The 19,461-nt window shown below is 40.1% G+C and overlaps 1 long non-coding RNA gene across 1 annotated transcript; it reads left to right on the top strand.

The window, feature by feature from the left end:
* The first annotated feature begins 317 nt into the window (after nt 1-317).
* On the top strand, nt 318-18,406 carry LOC109511086 (uncharacterized). Its single transcript, XR_002167238.1, has 3 exons — nt 318-337; nt 5,492-5,493; nt 18,333-18,406. It is a non-coding gene; the product is annotated as an uncharacterized LOC109511086 (long non-coding RNA).
* The last annotated feature ends 1,055 nt before the right edge of the window (nt 18,407-19,461 follow it).

Raw genomic sequence — 19,461 nt, 5'->3', positions numbered from 1 at the left:
ATGTATATTCGATTCATTATATCGTCTATTTTTTGGATTGACAGAGTCATCAGTTGCAGATTTTAAGAATCCAGTTCACCAAATTCCTCCCCTCATTTCATGGTTATGTTTAAAAAAAAAAAACTGAAAGAACACATTTGATGAAAAAGTTAGCTTTCCATCTGCTGTTTATGGAGCGTCTCCAAAAAGTCTCTCTGCTTTTGGCATTTCAATAAAAATTGTAACTGTGGCTCCGCTGATTCCCAGCGCTGAGAGATATTTGCTTTTGTAAACATTGGATGAATGCTCAATGTCAAGTAGAAACATATGTAGCACAGAAAACTTTTTTTTTAATTAAGTAGCCCCAGTTGGTCCAATATACAGAAGATGAGAAGAGAAAATACCATGTTTTTTGTTGTTGTTGTTGTTGTTTTTGCGTCTCCTTAGCACCACTTCTGTGTAAACAACATGGGAAATGTCCTGGCTGGTCTTCTAATATAATGGAGAATTAAAGTAGGTGATACAAGGTCATCACAGAAACAACAGAGATGCGGTTCTCTTTATTAAAAACAAGCACACGATCGCTATAACACTGGCACTATTGTTTTAGGGTACAATTACAGGTATGCAGAAGTTACACAGACATGTATATTATTTTTGGTGCAGACAAGCACATATTAGACTCATTAACTTTTGTTCCATACCTAATTGGTGAACTACCAAGCACATACACAAGCTTGTATGCTCGACAAGGCGCAATATCACACACTCAAAAGCACTCACTAATGTTCACACCCGGTGACACCGCCAAGTAATCGATGATGCTTCAGTTACAGCTCAGTCCTCCACTTAAGTCCCTCACAGTGGGCTCTTCCATTACTCTCTTTCAGTATCCATTTTCCACCTGTCCCTTCTCTCAAAAATACCCACTTTTCTCTTCTTTTATGACCTCTTGTCTCATCATCTCTGACCAAACTCCCCCATCGGTGCATCATCTCTCATTCTGTATGTTCAACTTACTTCCTCCACACCAACATTTTTATTCCCTCTTTGTCGCCTCCACCGGTCCCTGCCCTTCTCTGCTTTGCCTGTCCTCTATTCCCCGTCCTTGTCATCACGCTGCATTTGCATTTAAAACATGTACACGGGGGCCACAGTAACATTTACCTTTCTCTTGATCTAGTCTGAGAACAACAGCAAACAACAGAAATGACCTACAGCGGTCACAATTTTAGGTACACCTGCACAAGGAGACCTAACAAAGCGTCAATCGAAAAATTCTGCCTTCATGATGATAACGCTTTTGCTGGACATTCGTGTATCAATGTCGTCATTGTAATTTTCTCAACAAAAAAAATAAAATACAAATCCCATTTTGATTAATGGTGGTGGTTGATATACACAGGCCAAAACATTTGAAATGCTTCTCATACAGACCGATTATAATAAATATACAGTACAGTTCTGCTTTATGTAAAATGACACTTTACATACAAAAATAATCATACCTCAAGATTGACTGAATCATTTGAAAAACATTTCCAGCGCCGAGTAGGCGGGATTTGCAACTCCTCTTTGTCACCCCCGCCTCTCTCTGGCAGTCTTCTATTCCCAGTTGCTGTCCCGGCACGACAGTGCATTTGCATTTAATCAACGTCCACGGATTGGGCTACACCAACATTGCCTTTCCCCTGATCTAGTCTGAGAACTACAGCAAACAACCCTGACATAGTGACACCGCAGAGGCACACTGTGCACAGAGCACACGCACTCGCTCACAAACACAAAGGGCCCGAAAAAACAGCTTGGCTTGGATTAGATGTGCAAACAGCGATTCAGAAGTGAAACAAAGAAAGCGTAGTACGGAATGCCGGCCAACCGTACTGAAAGCATATGCGCACAGACACCTATGTCTTCAAATGTGGCCTCGTGCTCAAAGTGGTTGACAAACAGTGAAGCACGTCCAAAAAAAAAGATCGTGTCGGGGAGGTGTCAACGCAACATGGCCGACACATCAGTCAAAGCCAACAATGGCCCTGAGCAGTTTCACTGAGCGCATGAGTGAGTTGTATAAGAGTGTGTATGTACATGAGCTGTCCCCTTAGGAGGCGACGTCAGTCAGACTCTTAACAAGTCCTCCAACAAAACACAATATAGGTCAGATAAAAGTCCAAGGAACTGGAGCTTTTCTCGTAACTTATAAAAGTTAAAAAGGAGAGCGAGGGCGTTAAGTATGAAAAAAAAAAACAAATTGCTGCTTGCACTCAGGGGATTTGAACAACATTCATATGTGGTAATCATCTGAACCTCCTTCACCTCTGATTTCCTACTTTTTGCTCTCTGTAATGCAACACTTTTTTAAAATGTGAGGCGCATCAGACGACTTAATGCGTAGCGGCATGAGAAAAATAAAACTAAAAGATTTTTAAACTTGCAAAGATCCCTGCAGCTATGTTAAAATGGATCAAAGTTTATTTCCCGAAGAGAGCTTTGAAAGGATTTACATCCAATGTTGCGCTAGTAAAAGCAAAACCAACGATGTGCAGTGATGAACGATTTTAGGATTAGACCCATGATCAAATGTTTAGTTCACAAATGTTGTACAATGACTTCATTGTTGTTAAGATGGCATTGTAGGGATAGTTATTTTAAAAAATACATTTGGTTGTGAGTGGCTTATCCGCATTTATTATCTATGATCACTTAGATCTGGTAAGTGCGCCTTAATCTTGTGGTCAGAGTGCTTATTTTCACTTGGGAGAGGAGCGTAGCTTGTAAGCGATGCATTTGATCAAATTGATATTGATTTTTGATGAGCCATGAAAGATTGTGTCAACAGCTGTGTGAGTTGATGGCACTTTTCTATGCCCAGCAAAGCTTAATTATGTTTATGAGTCACCCAGATAAACAAATACGAGGGGAGGTTGCAGCGACCCTCTTAGTCACCGCCGCACCTGCGTGAGATACTTGAGAGCAGATGTACATTTGCAAGGTCATGACAAGCTTGTTCAAGAATAACTGCGGGCTTTTTTTTTAACTTGACTGAATTTATTGTTGCATGACTGATGATGTTTGAGGCCAATTCCGCTGTTATAAACACAAAGTACAAAAATATCCACTTAATGTTCGCTAAAATTCAAGTCAGTTTTATTACGGCTGTCCGGCTAGTTTATGGAACCAGCGGCAATTCCAGCCAAATGCAAGCTATCGTAACATCCGAGATGTATGGAGCTTCAAATCAATAGGCATTAACGCCAAACTGCACAACACGGCCTGATATGTTCTGTTGGGTCACCACAGTAAGTGCAAGCCCTGAGTGAAGTGATGTAAAGCTTTTGCGTGAAATTTTAAACTCAGGAAGAAAACTAGAAACATCTGATGGCTACGAGAAAATAATATACCGGTAGGCGTCGCACTGAATATAGACCGGAATTTACTCAATTTCACTTCGTCAAGTTCATGAGGTAAGATCAACTGGATCCAGATATATTTTACCAGTAGACTACTCCTTTACTTAAAAAAATGTATTTGGATCCAGATGCTTGTATTTTGTACAACTACTTGATAAATGAAACTGAGTAAATTCAACACACCGTTTTATTCAGCGTGCCGGTACATGGAAACTATTTTGAATGTGACCATTTTATAGGTCTGCAAAGATTTAACTCTGCCAAAGGCTTCATTCAATTTTCAGTATGTCTTTTGGATAAGAAGTATTCAGAATTTAGTTGGTGGTTAGCTGGCTGGGTACCTCTGAGTGTCCACTGTACATTTACATTCAATTAACAAAAAAAAGATGACTGGATTGTTTGGCTGTTGTCATGTCATGCTGGTACGTTTTCCACCTTTTCAGACTAAATCATATGCAGTCCAATCCATCCATTCATCCATTTTCTGATCCGCTTTATCCTCACAAGGGCCGCGGGGGGTGCTGGAGCCTATGTCAGCTGTCTTCGGGCAGGAGGCGGAGGAAGCACCCTGAACCGGTTGCCAGCCAATCTCAGGGCACACAGAGACGAACAACCATCCGCACTCACACGTAGGGACAATTTCGAGTGTTCAATCAGCCTGCCATGCATGTTTTTGGAATGTGGGAGGAAACCAGAGTACCCGGAGAAAACCCACGGAGGCCCGGGGGAGAACATGCAAAATCCACACAGGGAGGCCAGAGCTGGAATCGAACCCTGCACTGTAAGGTCAACGTGCTAACCACTGGACCACCAGGCCGCCAGCAGTCAAAAAAATATGTTCAGGTTTTCTATCAGCGAGCTATTAATTTTTCATGACATATTTCTTGCCTTGGTTCTACAGTTCAGTGTTGGCTGTGTAACAGCGCTTGTACCTCAAAGTAGACTGCAAGATCACACGGGGCCGCTCGGTTGCTGTGGTGTCTACTGTATTAAATTGCAGGTGAGGCAGTCGCTGCACAAGCTATGCTTGTTGTCTTTGCATCCGATCTGGACAATGTAAAACGCAACACTCCAACATTAAGCAACAACAGCAAATGTGAAGAAAGTCTCGTAAATTACCTGCCAAGTCTTCATACACACATTCACAAAGATTATTTGTGCACTCATGCAAGTAATGGACAAGTTTACACTCAAATTAAAGCCCTGCGTCAAAAATTGTAAGAAAAAAAAAAAAAGTTTGCAGAAGCCAGTGTTGAAAAGGACTCTACACTTGAAGCTCTCATCATGCCTCACTGAGATTAGAGGCAGCGCACATCACTTTGTGTGCAGAAGCGTATAAATGTCACAAGTGCAGCACTCGACCGGCTCATCGCCGCTAAACCTTTCGGTGATTGTTTGTGTATGTTTGCGTGCATGTGATTCAGCTCTGCTTTGTATTCGCATCCTTTGCTTGATTGTGCTCCGAATGGCACCTCATCCTGCCGGGGAGAGCAAGGGTAAAAGCACAGATGAAAGCAGGGAGCAGCAGGAGGATTAGGAGATTGGAAATGTGCATGTGAGGGGATTTTGCCCCCCGCCTCCCTCCCTCCCCCCCTCCTGATCAGGTGCAATGCGGAGAAAGTGTAAAGATCTGCTGAATTTGCGTAGCCGTAAACCCTAGTGGGTTTCCACAAATAAGTCACCGCTGCGAGCAGGAAGTTTCGTATTGCGAATGATGTCGGATGAAGGAATAATGCTGCGTTGAAAACATTTAAAATGAGGAGTAGATATTCCAGGCCCTTGACGATCGGAAAAGTGCAATGAAATGCCACACAAGAGTCAGAGTTCTTACGCATAGAAAATTCTTTGCATCCGAATGGAGATGCAGTCGCCAAATAGCGATGCCGTGAACAAAGTTAGACGAACAATCGAAACGAAATATACGTATTTGTATGTATTTGTTACACTGGATATTGCAGAAATTGTGTGCAAGATAAAATGCTATGACCTTTTTGCATTTAATAGTTTCCTTAAAAAATAATACCACAGCCATGAAAAAGATTGACAGTTGTGAGGAGTGGCGACATTTATCGTAAACCAGGAGCCAGTGAGGGCCACATTAGTAGTCTGCTAGGAGATTGTGATTTGCTCATAGAAATTCTGACTTAAAAATGCAAACACCGGTAGTACTGTGAGACATCTTTAACATGATCGGAGTCTGAAAATGGAAATCATCAAGTATTACAAATAACATCCTAATACAGTCAAACCTCGGTTTTCGAACGTCTCCGTTCTCGACCAAATCGGTTTTCGTCCAAAAATTTCGAGTTTTTTTATGCCTCGGATTACGACCGAAAATCGGTTCTCGACCAAACTGAGCGCACTTGAATGCGCCACTTGACTCCTCTTGCCTTCCTTACACGAGGAAGTGACACTTCCTCGGGTAGCGTTCCATTGTGAGCAGACGTGTTCAATAAAGATTTTTTTAAACAAAAGAGCGTGGTTTCGGTTTTCGAACAGCCTTCTGGAAAGGATTATGGTCGAAAACGGAGGTATGACTGTATTATTCAAGGTCATTTGAACAAACCCAGTATGTTATTTCAGATGGGTATCAATTTGGTAGCCCTTCACACAACCAGTACAAAGGTTGGCGACCCCCACAGTAAACTTTCTCTTCACGGACAAAGCAAATACAATCTTAAACCTTTCATGCACAAATAATGATAACATGTAAACAGATAACCTGATAAGCTGTCCACTGTAGTAACCGCTGTCCCTGAAGGGGTTCATCCCCATCTTATTTTTAAATGCAACATTTTGAGATCAACGTACGGCATTGGGAAAATAGGATCGTTCTGACTTCAGAGCAGTCTAAAAGCGGGCATGAAATCTCACATTGACCAAAATATTGTTATCAGATGACAATGGAGTTTTTCTGGGCAATAGCACTTAAATAGCTCATCAAGTTCAGAATTTTTACCAATTACACCCATGAAATCATTAGCAGTCATTGCAAATGTTCCCTGCAAGCATTGCTCTTTTTTTAAAACTTCAAAACAGAAGAGTTAACAAACACAGACAAGTGGGAAATTACCAGAAAAGCCTTACTAAACGATTCAAGCAAAAGCCCGAAAATGGTCTTATCCACAGGGTACAAGGTTTCACTTACGGATTGGAAATGATATCAAATGACATCGACTTCACGGTCCATATATGCTCGCAAATATCCGATGTCAGTCACTTCCAAAGGCAATCTTTCCAGTTAGCTTTACTAGTTGATGTGAAACGACGCCTCCAAAGTCACATAAAAACTGGGCATCGAACGCAAGACCAGAGCATATTTCACAAACCAGTAAACCTTGCTACATAGCGTCTCTTTAGATGACTTTTATTTATGATGCCATCGCAGGTTGCTCGGTTCAATTTGGCCTAGTCGACAGGCTGTCATGTTCTGTCTCTCTTGATTGTGTTTCAACTCCAGCTGGAGTGAAGGGGGGTTTCCTTCCAGCAGGCGCATCTGTGCTGCATTTCCAATCAAGCCTTGCCATGTACTTAAGGACTGCCAAGCTACCTGGTTATTGTTGGCTTATTGACGTTGCTCGCTTTTGTGCTTCAAGTGTGATTTTTCGAGACCTTTCAATACTATTCACAGTCGCTCTCGTTTTGTTCATAGATCGTTGTGAGTATTTTTGTGATTCTATTATTGCTCTCGATCAATGTTTTTGTGTTATTGGACTTTTGATATTTCGCAAGTGTATTCTCTGTATTCTATTGAACCGTGCCTTTCCAAGTGAGTTTTCGTTTCGTGCATTATTTTTCCTGGCTCCTTGTGAACAGCAATTTCAGTTTATACTGTGCCGGTGCGATTTTCTATAATATTTTTGATCAAACTTTGAGCCTGCATTTATGGATTGCAAAAACATGATTCGGTTTGGTCTGAGCCTAACACAGTCAGTCAACAAACACAAAGGATCGCAATATTCCAAAGATTGGAATATTGTATGAGCATTTTTGCTTTACTTACATTACATTCTTAGGGGGAACTTGACTCTAAAGTTGAACAAAAAGGAGAATGACCTCATGAAATGGATGATATTCGACAAGGCTCCACTTGACTCTGATTTTATGCAAATAGTCTTTTCCTTTTGTGGTATGCTCTTGTACCCAATTTTGAGTCTCTACATTCTGATATATAATAACAAGGACAGCATGAGTAGTCAGCGATCCTGTTTTAAAAAGAACTCACCAATGATGTGGCATTGTGATTTCCGAAGCGTGTTGTAGCGGTGTTGTTTATCTGTTTCCGACCTTTGTAAACCATCTTTAATGTCTTCACATAGATGTGTATTAAAGGGGCACCGCTTTCCATTACTCAGTATCCAAGAAGTAGCTCTCACTTTAAAAAAGGTTGGTGACTCTTGTACTTCCAGCACAATAGAAAATAAAAAAAATATCCATTCATTTTCTAATCGGCTTATCCTCACGAGGATCACGGGCGTGCTGGAGCCTCTCCCAGCTGTCTTTGGGCAGTAGGCGGAGTACACCCTGAACTCGTTGCTAGCCAATCACAGGGCACACATAGACAAACAACCATTTGCGCTCCCAATCACATCTAGGGACAATTTAGAGTATTCCATTACCCTGCCATGCATGATTTTGCAATGTGGGAGGAAACCAGAGTACCTGGAGAAAACCCATGCAGGCACAGGAGAACATGCAAACTTCACACAGGAAGGCAAGAGCCAGAATCAAACCCTGCACCTCTGCACTGCCAGGCAGATGTGCTACCCAATCAATCACCATGCCGCCCCCACCAAAATAAAATAATCATTAATAATAATTAAAAAGTTTTGTTTTGTTTTTTTCCAAATATGTATTACAATTAACAGATGAGGCTTGGATTTTAGCGTTCTCAGATTCTCCTAATCCAAAATTGGAAGGGACTCCAATAAGATTTCAGGCCTCCGCAACTTAAATCCCAATTTGGACTTCAATCAAAAGAGAGTGACTTTACAAACACTTTACTTTTCTTAGAGGTATTCCAAGCTGCTTCTGTTTATGACATTTCCTCCACAAGTCATATGGTTTTGCATAAAACTTGATTAAGAGTAACTGATTCCAGTCAGTCACGCATCCTGTGTAATAGTCTCCATTTCTGTTCTTTCATTGGTTCATTTATCAAAGGCTGCTTCCTGTCCTCCATCTCCCACCGGAACCAATTTGTTCATAACCCCGTGAATTCTGGAACCCTCGCACTCTGTGCTAAGGCATCCAGCACTTCATAATTAGTCTGTACTCGGTTTTACCGCCAAAGCGACAAAAACATGACCTTCCCCAAACCAGGATATAATTCTGGTTATGCAGTGAAGCAGCCACAGAGGGAGGATGCATGCACAGAAAAGTGAAAGGAAATAATGAAGCACAAGCTTAACGGGAGTGAAAGATAAGAAAAAAAAGTTTAATTAGGTGTGCTGTTAAGAGATCGATGACATATGGGTGGGATGAAGAAATAAACCGAAAATTGTGAAAAGCTGTTGTGGAACTTGGGCAAAGTAAAAAGTGTGTGGTAGTTACACCAAATAGGCCTACACGCATAATACAGATGAAAGGAAAATGATTCAAGGAAGGTGTCAAACATGAAAGTACCACAAGTGAGAAATAACTACTTGCCGGTGTGAACACTGATAAGGGGCAAGGACAATCTGTTTCAGATGATGGAACATTGCAAAAAAAAAAAAAAAAAAACAAAAAGCGTGCACATTGAAAATTGTGTCCGGTCGTGTGCTAACAAAGAATATCAAAGTACAGCACAACTTTCAAAGTTCATTGTCCTTGAGGTGATGCGAGTTAGACTCGAATCTAGATTTTGTGGAGACTATAATTCTGAAATCATACAGCCTTTAAGCATTCAAAACAACAGCTATGTGTCAGCGTATCTCATGAGACCTCACACCTCAGCAAGTTTCAGAGCTTTTTTTTTTTGTTTGTTTTTGTGCATGACACCTATTCCAGAACAATGGAAATGAAGTGTGAAGTAAGCAGAGTTACAAGGGCCTCGTGCAAGTTTAGGGCAAAATTGTGGTCTAATTGTGCAGATGGCTGTGATTTTGTACAATGATTCAGAGGCTTCGAAGCATGCTATTGTAATATTTATGACGGAAATACACTGACATCCACTGCACATGCTGTATGTGCAGAGCTCAGAATCTGTCTGCCCGCGCCTCGAGCAAATTCGCCAAATTCGCCGTGCACCAACTGTACCACAACTTAGACCTGCTTCCTAAATCTTCTCAAAGTATGTCTGTGAGGGAGCCGTTCTTAATTTTGATGAAATGTGATGTGACAACAGATTTTCATAATAATCAGCAGAACTTCATGGAAATAATGAGCAGAACTTCATGGAAGCTATATATGTAACCAAGCATCATAAAAGGTGCAACAAAATTAACATAAGGTAGGAATAAACTCAACTAAGCCTAATAAGTGTAATAGTTCAACTTGTCCAGAGAATGTATTTGTCAACAAAGAACCAATCGATTCTTCAACACCTGAGCTCATTCAACTTTCTTGCCAGTATAGATTTGCCCACGGACAAAGTCAATCTTGCTGCTTCATTTTACTCGCCTAAATTCAGCGAAATAAAAACGTTAATAACTGACGGAGGTGCAAAAGGTTAATAACCACCCTTAATAATTTTGGATTAAATAGCCTGTCATGAAATCAAGCGGCTTGGCTCAATAAATTGTGTTCCACTCGTAATGTTTCACTTCGGATGATGAAGATTTATATCTACACTATAATTGAGTATATTTATTAATTAATTTTGAGAGAAATGCAAGCTAATTGGAAGTGTATTCCTCCTAAATTGGTTCATGAAGTTCCCCAATTTGCATTTATTTACCTTAAGCACCAAAAGAGAAGGAAAGTTGTTTTTTTTTCTTTTTCAATGAGATGCCTGAGGCTATCAATGACTGACTTCAGGTTGTGCCTCTAATGCTTTCATATGTGTGGAGGCCGATGTTTTCATTCTGAGACCACATCGGTGAGTCATAATGTTTGCCCAAAATGCTAATGGAATAACTGCATCACTGGTACAAATATCACAAAAGTCAAATTGTCTGAGAAGAGTCGCCTCGATCTGGACTTGCATATGTATGAGCAAGGACAGAATCTTGACCTCAACTTGTTCTTCAAGGTAACCGCTGAGAAGGGCATGGCAAAGAAACAAAACAAATGAAAAATGTTTACATTTTACTCTCATGAAGAGAAAAAAAAAGGACGAATTGGAGAAAAAATATTTGTTAGATGAATCTGTGCAGTTAAACTTTCGATTTTTGCAACTATTTGCAAATTATAGTGTTTGGGGGGGCTTTAAACTTTGGAAGAAAGGACAGTCGGATCACTCTATTTTGTGAAAAATACAGAAATATGTTCAAAAAATTGTTTTGATGTGCACCTTTGTATGGTTGATGTTTCAGAGCGTCAAGGCCACTCTGCAATCTGTCTGCGGGCCAAATATTTTCAGCATTTCCCTTGCCAGAAATCCTGCATTAAGCAGATTAGGGAAAGATTAAAAAAATAATAATAAAAAATGAAGCAGTCACATGTGACAAACGCCAAGGCCACAGAAGCGAGCAATGTTGCAAGGGCAAAAAGAAGAGAAAACGTCAACATGCCTGAAGTGAAATTCCTTCCCGCTAAATGATAGCATGAAATATGACTTGTCTCGTCAGACCAGCAAAGCACAAAAAGGTTTCGTTTAATTGAGACACACCAAACCCGCTGGATTTTTGCCTCTGCATCATTAATACCTGAGCCACCAAAAAGGGATTAAAAAGCTTCTACTTTGATTTATTGCAGCCCAAATGAGTGATTGTCCTGTTGTGATATCCATTGTGGTGTTTGATAACAGTGTTTTGCTTGGCAACGCATCACATTGTTAAATCTATTGAAAATGTACTCATTAAATCTGTAGCTCGCCCTCTTTATAATCTACTGTAAATGAAAAAAGCTGTGATTAAGTTTTTACTTTTTAGTTATTTGTTATTATTTTTTTTTTAATCCATAAAGTGTACTAATTCCCCGTTGTTGCGTGTAAAACAAGCATAATTGGAAGCAGGAACCCTGCCAAGTATAGAACGAAATCCAATTTGTTCTTTACTTTCTGCTGTTGAAACAGAGCGTATTAATTGGCACAACAGATGGTTGGTTTCGTCATTACACCTGGAAAGTAACTGAATGCTTGGAAAACCACAGAAAGCTTTATATATATATATATATATATATATATATATATATATATAAGCGCTAATCGGGTCATCAGGTAAAAACATGGAGAACATAACATGAGCTTGTTGACTTTCTCTAACGATTGGACATGCTCCCAATCAAGAGTTGTGGTTCTTTTACTATTTTCATGATCATTTGACGAAATGTCTGTAATTAAAATTTTGGCACAATGAGCAATCCATTGATTGTTTGTTTTCAAGTATGAGTCTTGCACACTCACGATCGAACTTTTTTTTTTTTTTCTCTCCAATGGTTCCGTACGTGACTTTTTTTGTAGCCAATTGCTTAACTGTCAGATTAAAGGCCAGATTGACCTTGAATAAGCAGACTCTCTATTGGTTCCCTCCATTTTCCTTACATCGCTTCAAGACAGAACCAGTAATCAATTCTGATTCCTGATTCAATTTCACAGACTGCAGTTCGCTTTTACCTTATGCCAGGGGTGTCAAACTCATCTTTGTCACGGGCCGATTTGAGTTACGTCTTCCCTCGGAGGGCTGTTATGAGGGTGAAACTACAAAATTGTTTAATTGCATTATTACTTGTAAAGGTAACAAAATTATTGCAAAATCTCAACGTCATTTATTACACGATAATTTGACATTTTCTGTAATTTCTTTTAGCAAGGATCATGCAAGTTGACACTCATGATTTTCTTTCAGGGGGGCCACGTAAATTGATGTGGCGCGCCGGATCTGGCCCCCTGGCCTTGAGTTTGACAGTTGTGCCTTATACCATCAAAACAATCAATCTACACATCATCTTTCATGGCTAGCCTTCTCTCATCCACAAGTTTGGCTTGTTTTCTTGCAGCTTTCTTTCTCTCTCTCTCCCTCTCTCTCTCTCTCTCTCTCTCTCTCTCTCTCTCGTTTCTTATCAAAGGATATCTTACGGGATACATAAGCAAATTGCGGCAAACACTTCTCCTCAATAGCTCCCCCTTTACTGGCCTGTAAAAACCGATCCATGGGGTCAAGATATTAGGGCTTGTTTTGTTTTGAAAGAAGGCAAAAGTAATTAAATTCATACTATCGTAGACTCGAAAATTGCTTTCATTTGGTAATCCCTCTCAATAAACAGTGAAGTTAATTAGGTTTCATCGAGCTGCTGTGTCATTGTTGTCTAATTGGCAGCCGAATTTATTCATAGAATTTCACACCTCCACTGTGCTCGCTGTCGATCACCTGAAATCTACAGAGGGAGCAAAGTGTCTCCCACCAGAAATGAATCCCTTCGAAAAATGTTGTTTTCAACTTTGTGTCACTCATGTCATGTTATTTAAGGCATTTGGGTAATGGAATAAAGGATTCGGGTGGGGGAGGGGTATATCTTGTACATTTAAGGAGACATTTTTTGTCACAGTTTAAAGCAGTTCCCAGGTAGGCCTATCTGAACACGTCTGTGAAATACTGCAGTCGAAATTCCCTTGAACCTGAAGACTTAGAGCACATCTTTTTATGGGTTTTTTTTTATTCCTTGCTGAAATTATGTTTTTAAGACGTGGCCTTGTCTCATGCAAGTGAGCCAGTGCTCACTCTACTGTATAATGCTGCCATTAGGCAGAATCCTTGCATCTCAAAAAAACATCACTTTTCAGGACGCCAAAACAACAACAATAACAAAAAAACAGGAGATTTATTGATTCATTAACATCAGGGGCGGATCCTTTTTAGACATGATTGAAATGAATGAGTCATCGATCGCAGTAGCATCAGACTTTGGCGACTATGGATCACTCTGATTGGCTGATAGCGACTAAATAAGTGCATGGCATCAAACAAGAGTATTAGATAGTAAACAAAAGCAAAGCAACGGCAGAGAAAATGGCATTATCTAGTAAATTAAGAGCAGCAAAATGTTATGCTTTACATGGAGTTGTTCCTGCTTGATTGAGTGTGATGGGCATAGTTCAGGATATTTGTGAATTTTATTTCATGTAACCCTCACTGGTGGGTAGTGTGATAAACAAATACACAAGCAAGTACACACACATACATGCATGGCCACCCGTCACTGAGATGTTTTCTCAACTTGGCCGCCCTACTGAAAAGTATCTGGCCACAAATCTGATTGACACCGCTTTTTCAAAGGGAGCATTTTCAACACTTTAGTTTGATTAATACGCCACAAAAATAACAGACCCACATGGGGACAAATAGTATCAGTTTGTGAACAAAAATAAGATCTTGACTAAATTCGGTCGTCGGAGGTTTTGCCCTGACACCAGTGATATACTGCTGAGGCAGTAGCAAGTATAGATTTTTAATTTATCACGATAACGAGTGGGCTGCATGTTGAGCACAGACTGAAAAAAGCAAGTGCAAATTAAAAGTCCTCCACAAAGACAACACAGATGGGATTTTCCCTTTTAGAGTCAGCACTTCATCACAAAGTCACCAATTGACACTTTTCAATCACGGAGCAGATCCATGTATGTGGCACATGCAGCGGACACACAGCCAAACAGAAATATCGCAACATCCTCAGGCCATGAACTTCACCAAGCAATCAAATATGTGCTGCTGATGAGAAGGAAAAGCTGCGAACTAAAGCTAATCCGTTTATCTCGCAAACTCAATGCCGCTTTGCTTAGTTTTTGGTGTTGATAGTATTTTAGATCATGCAATCTGTCCCTTGCCTCTTTGCCCAATCGAACTACCAATTATATGGGCAGAAAAAAATTCTACTCATATTGCCCCGCTGTTAAGTCATAATGAGGAGGCAATTCAGAGTGTCGGTGCCAAAGGACATCCCAAATTTGACCTTGATTCCTTCTGCTCCTATATTTACTAACTGACTGAAAGAACAATACATAAAGGTTAGGTAAGTAGCTCCTTGGTTGATATAGGAGGGGGAGTGCTGTCTCACAACACGATCAAGGTAAAACAGGGGCAGGCGAGGAGCTGATTGGCTGTTATCATGGCAACTGAGAAAATAACTGTATAACAATGGCAAAGGAGCCAGGTGTTCGACTTGAAAGAAGAGGAGTAATTTACAATGCACGGGTGCCAGAGCTGCCTGGAGCTTCTTTAATCACACATTTCCATTCAGCGAGGTGTCTGCTGGTGCGATAGTTTCGAATGACAAAATAAAGAACAGTAAAATCCCGTGTCTTCAAAGGCTGTCAATGTAAGTTTGGCAAAAGGGCGTTTCAGGAGTCAGTTGGTTAACATAAAAAGAAAAAGACTGTCTGATGGGGCAGTCATGGAGCAGATTAGCTTATTCAAATAAGAGAGAATCAAAGCAGCACGCCAGGCTTCGGTTTGCGCTGTTCTGGTACTATCGTAATTTCCGGACTACAAAACGCTGCTGATTAAAAGCTGCAGCAGCTAAATTTAGCCATAAAAACTCATTTGTACTTAAATCGGCCTCTTCGGATCAACACCGCATTTGTAACAGGGGACATTTGCAAAGCAAGAGGTCACACAGATTCTTAGTTTTGTTTTGTTTTTTTTTTAAACTTTTGGTTACCTTAAAATTTGTTACGTGTTGGGGAATCACAGGGGCTGCACGGACTTATAAGTCCATGAGGGAATGTCGCTCCATGGCTGGACTTACTGTCCCCGTTGCCGACGATGGTCGGAGTCAGTCACCAAACAAACAACAGAGAGACGGAGTGGGAGGGTGTCACTCTGCAGAGATGGCTGTATTTATGGCACTCGCTCCCTATCATCATTAAACTCAACTTGAAATGCTTCTTTTTGCTCTAATTTATACTATATACTCTTTAAATTTGCTCCTAGGCAGCTTCCGCATTTCTCTCTCCCTCACCCATGCACACGCCAACCACAAATGGCTGATGAAAATTCAACAGGAGGGCTTACCCGCAGAGTTTTATTGGTCCACCGCGACGTGTTCAGTCATTTCATTGGCCACATGTAAGGAGAGCATGGATAAATCTAAAGGCGGCTTGAACCTCTTCAGTAAACATTTATCAATAAATCGTGTCACATTAAAAGCCGCAGGGTTCAAAAAGTGGAAAAGAATAGCAGTTTATAGCCTGGAAAATATACTGTAATGTCAATGCATTTCTTAATTTAATGCCTTGCTGATTTAATGTAATGGCCACAAAACAAAAACATTCCTGGCAGGCAATAAATGAAATTCAATATTTGTTAAACGAATAGCTCTCCACGAGATGTGGCATCAATGTATATTTGCAAGTAATACTTTTGCTGACTCAACACAAAATGGTGCCAGCACGAAGCTGACTCAGCCAAATGGCAAAAAAAAAAAAATCAAGGTACTAATTAGATCCTTTTGCTGTCTGTAAAAGACTTATCTCTCCCCACCATATCTTTTTTATCTTATCTGTCCATATCTACCGACTCCATCTCAAGGTGACTGCTGTCTGCCACCCACTTAAAAGGACCGCTATTGTCGGAGTGTGCAGAAAGAGCACTTCGTTTCACTTCAGGTGAACTTGTCCAAAATTACCTTGACAATGTGAGAGCTTTTTCCTCCAAAATCACCAAGTGAGCATCTGGCTTATTTTTACTGCGTGTGTTCATCTGAATTCACTGAATGGATCCAAAGTATCATTTTGTAACTGCGGGCTATCATGTCGACAAAAGCGGCCAAAATAATAGCTAACTAATATGAAGGAGCACAGCCGGCGTGTTCAAAAATCAGACAGTTGGTCGTGTTTGAACATAATCATTTGCGAATCAACGCCGCTACCAGCTGTGCGCAGGTCTTTTTCATCACTTTTATACTCGTTTGCAGTTCTCCAAGGTCTTGTTATGTTTGGAGTGCCTCAGGGAGTTCTGTTTTTAGCTCTGTGGAAAAGCGTCCAGACGATTTGGACTAGGTGGTTTGACTGCACGTTGACCCTTTAGTGAGCATCAATTTCAGCCACATATAGAAGAATGAAAGCAGTGGCCAATGAGGACCTGTTCGTAGGCTGAGGAAATACCATCTGCAGCTTTGTTTTTGGCTTCAGAGCTCTGGCTAATGCAACACCACAAACAGCATTTCAAATAGCCACGTTATCATCAATAAATTACCGTCGGCGAGTTCTACAAAGTGGTTTATTGTGATCTGAATATTCAACGGCCCCCTTACTCCCCGTGGCAGCATAAACACCTCCTTACTTTGATGGAAATATTTTTGAAATATGGATGAAAAAAGAAAACACAGGATTTCAGCCTTTTGTGTCAATACCATTACCGCAGAACTATGGGGACAGTATCTTTTTAAAAATGACCTTGAATTATTTTGTACCCATATAACTAAAGAGAAAAAAGGAGATATTCATGAAATGTAAAGTGCAAGTACTATTTTATCTAAGACACTCAGACAGTCAATGTCAAAAGTAGAATCCCTATTTTCCAGTACTATGATTAGCGTTTTCTCTCTCTCTCTCTCTCTCTCTCTCTCTCTCTCTTTCTCTCTCTCTGTGGATATGACACTTAAGTGGGGAAACAAGAAAATTCATGTAAAATGAATATTGTACTTTTATTTTTTGGGATTAATGGAGCTCATCAGCACATCTGTCCTGATCTTTAATTCATTAAATCAGAGTTATTATTGTAGAACCGTAGTGAAAAACATATTTTTGACACTTTTGGTCAAGGTGATATACTGTATCATGTTCCCGCTGTATGCTGTTGTTAAGGTTTCAACCTGCAGTGCAGAACTCAATCAAAAAAAGCCAGTCATGCAAGATGGGTGATTACTTTTTCCTACATTTATTCGTTATATGATTGGATTTTTTTTTCACTGCAAGCGAAACAAAGATGAAATCAAGGACGAAAGCAAGTTCAGCTTGACAACAATCTTCTTAGCATTCATATTGCTGAGGAAATTTCAATTCCCATTTACGTAAAATATGCTCACATTGTTATCTTATATGTTAAAGCCAGCCTCTACAAAATAAAAAGAAGAAACATATTAAGACAGGGATGCACACTTCTACTGCATAAGACAAAGATATATTAATACTGTTTGTATTTCAACAATTAGGAATGGGAATTTGACTAAATGTCCTGAATTAATTATTTGGTAAATAAATAACAAAGTAAATCAAAACACAAACAGTGTTTTTTAGACCAATTGGTCAAAACAACTATAAAATCTAGTGCATCCAGATGGGATGGAATTCCTTTCCATTGTGATTCATTGGTAAGCCTTTTATACACACGTACAAAAACAAAAACAAAAACAAAAAATGCAAAAAATTAACATTGCTCAGTGACGTAGCGGGAAAAAAGTAATTCTAGTAATGCGGCTCTTTCATCCTTATGTTGCGGCTCTGTGTGGCTTGGGAAAATAAATTATAAGTGTCCAGTTGAAGTGTATGTACAGAAATCCCTCATTTATCGCGATTAATTGGGACCAAAACCACCCGCGATAAACGAAAATCCGCGAAGTAGCGACCCCCCGTATAGGTACATGTCCATGTGTATGAGTCTAAAAATTATTTATAAGGCCAAATGTAATGGTATACATGCATGTAGAAGTAAATTCTGTCATAATTCACATTACTTAATGCTGTATACTAATAGATTTAAACATGTATAAGTTAGGTTAGTGTATGAATAACAAAATACAGTAAACATATACATGTAGTACTGTATATGTTGCTCTATGTGACTCGCTGTTGTTTTGCTGACTTTCGCTGCTTCTCCCGGACCGTTTGCGGACTTTTTGCGGACTTAATTTTTTTTTTTTTAGTGTTTGAAAAAATCCGCAATGCACTGAAGCCGCAATAAACGAACCGTGAAATAGCGGGGGATCACTGTAATTTGTCTCAAAACGTGTACAGTATCACTTCTGTTATGTTCCCTGACTGTACACTAGGTGGCAGTCTGGCAAGAAGAATACTGTACTGTTAAAATGAAAAAGTAAGGGGAGGAATTCAGCAATGCGACTATAGTGAGTTGTACGAACTAGTGAAAATACTGTTTAGTGTTTGGCTACACTCTGGCCTTGGTATTTTGCCTCCCAGCACGACAACTTCTTTCTTCAGACCTTGTGCAATTTCGGTGGTCAGTATTCACCCCTTTTCAGAGACGTTTGCGAGCACTTGACGTGTCAGCAGGCAGATTTGACAGGTGGCATGCATGGATAATTTTTCGTCGCTCAAAATAGGCGTCACACTCTCCGACAGCCCCGACAAAACACTGTACATTTATCGAGACTTTCAACCCCAGGTCGGCCAAAGAAAAGTAAAAGGAACATTTAATGATGCCTGGGCAGATTCATTTGCATTTGCATTACTTCTGACGAGAGCGGATTACCAGTACAGTATGACAAAAAAATTGGCCAACAATAAAAGGTCAAATGTAGAAAGACAATTCCAAAAATAAACATACAGAATTTGCTGAAAAATATCCAGAAGGGGAAGAGGGGGGAGGGGGGGAACAAAGCTGTTTCAGAACTGATGCGGAAGGCTGATCTGAGGAAAAATCAATTCAAGAAGTGGATGAAGTCTGCAAATTCAACTACCTATGCAAGTTTTGAGGCCGCTCGGGAAATAGATACGGGAAGCCATTCAGAGATAGAGAATATGTACGGAAGAGTCATTCATTTAGAGTTCATAAGCAACACACTATTTTACAAGTGTAAATATACGGTATATATATATATGATGTGAAAAATTGTTGTTTTCCGGCTCCTAGCGCTGTCTTTTCCATGGTGACCATCTCGAAATGGCTCTTTGAGTGTAAAAGGTTGTCGACCCCTGTTCGAGAACACGAGTGTTTATGTCAGGTTTTAAATCAAATGACACCATGTCACTGCTGGAATGTCAGCACATTCAAATATTTCTCTCGAAATTATAGGCCAAAGATTACATTCACTT

The sequence above is a fragment of the Hippocampus comes genome, unplaced genomic scaffold (assembly GCF_001891065.2).
Source record: "Hippocampus comes isolate QL1 unplaced genomic scaffold, H_comes_QL1_v1.1 scaffold7, whole genome shotgun sequence".
NCBI lineage: Eukaryota > Metazoa > Chordata > Actinopteri > Syngnathiformes > Syngnathidae > Hippocampus > Hippocampus comes.
Note: the sequence above shows the minus strand (reverse complement) of the source record. Positions and strands in the feature narration are given on the sequence as shown.